Source organism: Apteryx mantelli, chromosome 4 (genome assembly GCF_036417845.1).
Source record: "Apteryx mantelli isolate bAptMan1 chromosome 4, bAptMan1.hap1, whole genome shotgun sequence".
Lineage (NCBI taxonomy): Eukaryota > Metazoa > Chordata > Aves > Apterygiformes > Apterygidae > Apteryx > Apteryx mantelli.
The window spans coordinates 23,854,759-23,860,758 of NC_089981.1; the positions used below are offsets into that span (position 1 = coordinate 23,854,759).

A 6,000-nucleotide genomic window follows, 5' to 3' on the forward strand; every position below is an offset into this window, starting at 1 on the left:
GGGGAGAAATGTGGGGGCGAAGGGGAGCAGGTTGAATGGAGGATGATACAGTTATCAGCATTGTCATCTCCTGAAATAAAACACAAAGCTTAGAGTTGATATGGGCTTGGCCCTGTACCTGCCTCTTACAGCACTAGATGCTCTGATTTTTAAAGATTCTTATATAAAGCCTCCTCTTTCTCTTGCAAAAAGCTGCAAGTATGAAGTTAGTATTGTGCAAGAAGAGCATCAGACTTAGTTTTCTCACCCTCACAAGGTAGCCTCAGCCAATGTTGAGGGTGGTGGGACAGGGCTAGAGATGCACTCGGAGAAGTTTGTATTGCCAAACCTGGAGTCCTTCTGCTCCTGGCATTAGCAAGAAATACAGTTAGATCTCCTTGGGACCCCAGACATTCGTGTCTTGGCAAGTTATAACAGGATTTGGAACAAAATGTCAAGAGAAACAGAGCAGATCTGAAATTTTGAAGCTTTGAAACATTCTCCAGAGGCATAAATCAGGAATGTTCCATGGCTTTCCAAATTCTAGTTATTAATACTCTGATACAATGTTATATACAACAGAACAGCCATAAACTACATGTGTCATTTGAGTCAGTCAGTACCAGCCTTGATTGATTTCAGCTGGCAGAAAAACATCCCTGTGAAACGCAATACTTAAAAGCTGCATTTATTTGGTAAGAAAGTGCTTTGTCACAACACTGACTAACTCTCACTTGTGTTTCCTAGCTGTGTCAAGCACTACAGCAACTGTCTCCTTCTGCACTTATCAGCCCTTAAGATAAAACCTAGTTTTCTGTTTCCCTTGGAGAGCATTGCCACTGTCCTCCCTGTATGACCCGCTCTTCAGTGAAAGAGAAATAGGTTGTGGTCTGAATTGGATTTTATATCTGATTGGGATTGCACCCAGAACTCCTCCTACCAAAGCTGTGCTCCTCCTGAGAGGATGCGTGGGTGCTTTTCCAGCTCTGTGTTGCAAGAGTTGTGTTGAGGTTTGGTGTGTCCCCAGCCTTGTTGAGGAGGAAAGAGGAGAACTCGGATCTCTTTTGTTTTGCTAGCCTCTGTGCAGACCTTTAGCTCCCATATGCCAGAAATCTGACTGCCCTGGCTCACCATCTGTTCAGAATTGCTGAATTTTCTGTGAAATGAGTTATAAATCACTGAACCATTTAATCAGCAGTGCTGGATGCAAATGAGCATCCTGAAACAAGAAATGAGAGGTGGGGTAATGTCAGGAGAGCTCAGTGGGGCTATGCATGCTTTTTGCTTTGTTTTTGATGACTCTTGACCTGCTCTGGTAAGTGGAATTGCAGCCTGTGCCTCAGAGTCCTGACCTGGCTGGTCTGAGCTGGCAGGAGGAAGGTGAGGTGTGTAGCATGATGCCTACTGTGCAGGAAAATTGCCCTGAATAAAACTCTTAAGTGCAGAGCAGATGTTTTGCACTTGAGTGCACCATATTGCCTTTGGGCTTGCAACCCCGCTTTCAGCACCGGGTTGGGAAGCTGATCTGTAATAAGCAGAAGGTACATCTGCCAAAGCTGCTTGTGGAGGGTAGGAGGAGGATGACTGTCCCCCAAAAAGCAAATCAAAGCACTGAAGAGGTGGCATGTAGATGCACAAAGCCCTTGAGGGCCAGCCCTTACTGCTGTGGGCGAGCTGTTCTTGTGAGCTGAGCATGTGGTGGGCAGGGTCTGGGCAGTGCCTAGCAATGATGCACTGGTACCTACTGATCCCTCTATTTCAACTGCAAATATGAGAAACCTCCCACCATTTTGATGAGGGGGGCCTTGGAGGGGATTTGTGTGAGCTGGGGATGACAACTGTTGGGCATGCCTAGTGGCTTATCACCTTTGTGCCTTAGCCGTAAGGCTGAGATTAGGACTTGCTCTGTTCCAAGAGCTACTCTTAGAAACAAGTCTACCCTGGCCCTAAAAGGACTAAGAGACCACGTTTTTTCATCAATACATGATCCTTTCCCCAGCCCTTTGGATATTCTAAGTTCTTCTGGGTTAGAAAGCCCAAATATCTCAGTCGAGAGGTGCAGCCATGCTCTTGTGTAACACTGCTCCAGCTCTGTTTATATAGGTATTAGTAACTGCTTGGGTGATTTAAATGGTTGCAGTGTGAGCTAGTAAATTCACCTGCTGTTAGGATTGATTGTGGAATGACTTCATCTGCTCCTGTTTAATGTGTCCCATGGACTGCCTGTATTACCAGATGAGCTGTGGTCTAGCAGTGCTGATGAGCCGGAATCATAAGGCTGAACTGCTCAGGCTTGTTGTGCTGGGAATACAAAAGAGGCAGGGGAATGAGCTTCCCAACTACCGATCAGCTCTTTGAGCTGAGTGTTTTCCTTACCCTACAAACTGCAGCACCCCTGAAAATGCAGCTTCCTAGGCGGACCAGAGCAGGGTCTTGTCTGGGATTTGCTGCTAACTGTGCCACATGCTTCTGAGGAGGGCAGAGGAGTCTGGCCATGAGAGGCTTAGGATACAATCCAGCTGCGCCAGGAAAACTTTCCCTCTATTCCCAAAGTTAGGGGCTGGTTTATGACTTATGACTTGAGGTTCTGTGGTCTCTTCCAATAGTATGTGCTCTTAAAGTAATCCTTGCTACTATCTAAGCACCCCATCTGGCTTGAAGACGGCTATGCTGTGGGTCTTGGGGAGACCTTATGGATGCTGAGTTGCACGGCATGTAACTTGGGTGCTGGAGCTTGTGTGTTTGGGGGACAGTCATGGGGGGAGAGACATCCAGACATCACAAAAGGAAACCACTCTTAATTTATTTGTCTTCCCTTGTCATGCTTGGTTTTGTCTGAGTCTCCTTCAGAGGTTTTTGCACACTCAGAATTTTCGCAACAAGCGAGACTTTGCAAGTGACTTTGTTATTTTTCCATAATGAAGCAAAAGCAAGGGAAAAGACAGATATGCCTTACTGCTGGCAGAAAGGCCAGAGCTGAAAACCTGGGGATAGAGGGGTGAAAAACCTGCCTGAAAAACTTGGGTGGGTTTGTGATAAGTTGGAAGGAAATTGAGCTAGAAGCTAAGAGGCTTTTAAAGGGTTAAGTTTAGCTCCTGCTGGTTGTGTGCCTGTGGGTGCAAGGGAAGTCGCCCACCCTTGGATCCCAACTGTTCTGCTGGACTCTGCTTGAATCGCAATCAGCTCCAAACTGAGAATGGCAGGGAGAGTATCAGCATGGAAGAGTCATTTATTACACGATGGAAAAGTAATTTGTGCGCTGGAGCCCCTCTGCGGTACCAGCTGTTCTGCAAAGAGGAGATCAAGAGCTGTGGGAACCTGATACTGCCGCAGATGGTCCCAAACAGAGAGCTGTGGTTGCCAGGGGCTGGAGGAACATGCTCTCTGCTTTAGTGACTTTCTCAGGCGTGGCAGGAAGTCTGCTAATTGCCGCCTCCTTGGGATGAGGAGGCTGAGCTGGAGCGCGTCCTTCTCTCTGCCTGGGCAGTCGTGACCTCTGCTGGAGATGAGCTGGAGGCTGCCCAGGTGGCTGAGCCCTCGCGAGTGCTGAGGGGGCTGAATGCAGGGGTATTTAGAGTGGGGTCTCCGAAGCCACCGTCTCGGCAGTCCTCAGCTCCTGCTCTGTTACGGACACATCGCTCAAGTTGGCTGTCCTGCATTGTAGAGACTTTATGGGCAGTGGAGATGAGGGATTCACATAGCTTTTGTGAAAATGCATGGAAGAAAAACATCTTTAATTGTTAGGGCAAGATGCAGACTCTGTATAGCCCAGGATATCGCTCGTGGCAGATGAAACAGTATGCATAAGTTTGTCTTTTTCTTGTCTTACAGCTGAGCTTGGTCCTGGCTCGATGCAACCCTCAATGCCAATATTTCCTCTGCTCCAAGGAAGATACTCAAAGGATGTTTCTCTTCTCCTCCTGCCTGAAGTCAGTCTGCTTCAGTACAACCTGACTATCCTCTCTGGGTGTGAGTGACACCCCATGCTGCCTTCAGTCAGGTGAAAGAAACTAAATCAGCTGGCAAAAACGATCCCTGTTTTAACCTTCTAAATGACTCTGTGGCTATTTTTTTTCATTTTAGTCTGGCTCTGCTATGGAGATGGGAGGCAGTGGTTTTTCCTCCTCTCTTCTTTATCAAGTGCTTTAAGAGAAGAATTTACTAATCTGCCCAGCTGGCAGGTATTTTGCTACAGAATGAAGAATTTCTAATCTTGTGACTCTTGATGGCTGAGTGGTGGGAGAGAGGAAGCTGAATAGAAACCAAGTAAAAGAATCAATGTTTGAAAAGAGGGCAATGAGCAGATCCTGAACACCAGGAGACTGCAAGGACCTTTTGTCACCACTACTAGTGCCAGCTGTAGTTAAAGTCTTCCCCTGTTTACAGCATAGCCTCTTTCCCTCTGCAACATCTGCTCTGACGGATGTCATCTACTGGTGTCTCTGCATGTACATCAAGGCCTAATTACATTTAACCAAGTCCTGTTCTTTTCTTTAGTTTCCAGATCATCATTTTAATCACAGCTGAGTACCCATGCCAAAATATTCCTGCCACTCTTCCATCTCAACAGTGGCTATAGAAGTTTAGTTTCGGATAGCTGCTGCCTTCCTCTCCCTGTTAAACAGGGATGTGGGCCTGAGGCTTCCTCTTCCAGGTGAGGAGTGTTCATTATTGGCATTATCTCCCTTCTCTGGGAAGGGATTTGCTTTTCCTCTAACCTGGGCTCCACTGTGAGGAATTGAAACACTTATTTCTGAATGTCAAAGGCAGATGTGTTGATAACCTGCAAATTATGCTCCTGGAGGAGGACTGGATATCTGGGAAATGACCAGAATTCCCTTGTGCTGGAAGCTGTCTAGGTGAAAAGGCATCTTAGTGTGTTGTTGGGGGAGGTCAGGGCTTGCTGTGAACGGGGGAAACCGAGCCCCTGAAGAGGGGCACCGATTTCCAGGCTTTGGGCCCCAGTTCTGTAAAGCAGCTCCTGGGGCTCTTCCTGAACTCTCCTGTGTCTTTACACTTCATGTCATTAGCATGTTCCCGATTTCCTGTTTAAAATCTGTTTATGTCCTCTTCCCATGAAGGCTGTCAACATAAATTTGCAATTTGTTTCTGTTCCCTAGAGGGAGGGCAGCTTCTCTCTCCTCCTGCATCAGTTTGCTTTTTGCTTAAATTTACTGCGTGTCCTGGATATTTTTTTTGTAAGCATTTAATAAAATTTGAGGAAGATGTTGTACAAATGGCAACTCTGAGGATTTTGTTGATGTAGGAATTCCTGTAGCAAAGCTGGTTTCCCAGACCTTGCAACTCTGAGCTGAAAGTGGCAGAAGAGAAATACCATCAAACTGAGTGACGAGAGGAGAAGGAGCTTGATGTATGTTGGAAGGGGGCTTTTCTCCATTTAGGAGGATTCCTGGCTACTTGCTGCTTTCCCCACTGGGGAAAATGACAGTAAGATGGGGAAGATCAGGGTTTGGGCAAGATTTAGAGCAGCGTGCAGAAGCCTTCCTACAAAGTGATTGGCTAGAAGAAGCAGCAGGTTTAGCTGGCCAGCTAACAGAGCTGGGTAGAGTCAGGCTTCAACCAAAATCACTGGAGCTGTCAGCTATAAAAATCCTCTATAGCCTGCTTATACATCTGAGATGAGGTCAGTACAGATGTCTCTACAGGAACCCAGTGCTCTAAGGAGCTGACTATTGTATTTGGAACCATCTAAAGAAAAAGCTTTTTGACCTTTTATGAAGGTGACCTTCCAAGTAACAGCACTTCTCTTGTGTAGAGATGGCATCCAGACTGTGCTATCCTTAACATGTGCTTTTCAAGAGTGTTGAAAATAGGAAAGCTGCTGGGACTTTCTGGCTGCTCCCAGGTATCACCTTTGACACTTCCAACCAAGAAAAATCTCTTGCTGTCATCTTTTTGCCTATTGATACCCTCACCCTCTCTACCCCCTGCTTTAGCTTCTTCTGGAATGAGGAATTCAACAAGTCTGTGCTTCTCAGAGAGCACTGAGGATTGTGGCAA

The 6,000-nt window shown here is 46.5% G+C and overlaps 1 protein-coding gene across 3 annotated transcripts in view; it reads left to right on the forward strand.

Annotated features, from left to right (window-relative positions):
* LSP1 (lymphocyte specific protein 1) overlaps positions 1–5,216 on the forward strand; it is a 51,845-nt gene extending 46,629 nt beyond the window's left edge. For all 3 annotated transcript variants that reach the window (XM_067296006.1, XM_013957959.2, XM_067296008.1), the window contains exon 11: positions 3,811–5,216. The gene's annotated coding sequence lies outside the window, so the exon portion shown is untranslated. The remainder of the gene's footprint in view (positions 1–3,810) is intronic.
* Positions 5,217–6,000: the final 784 nt, after the last annotated feature.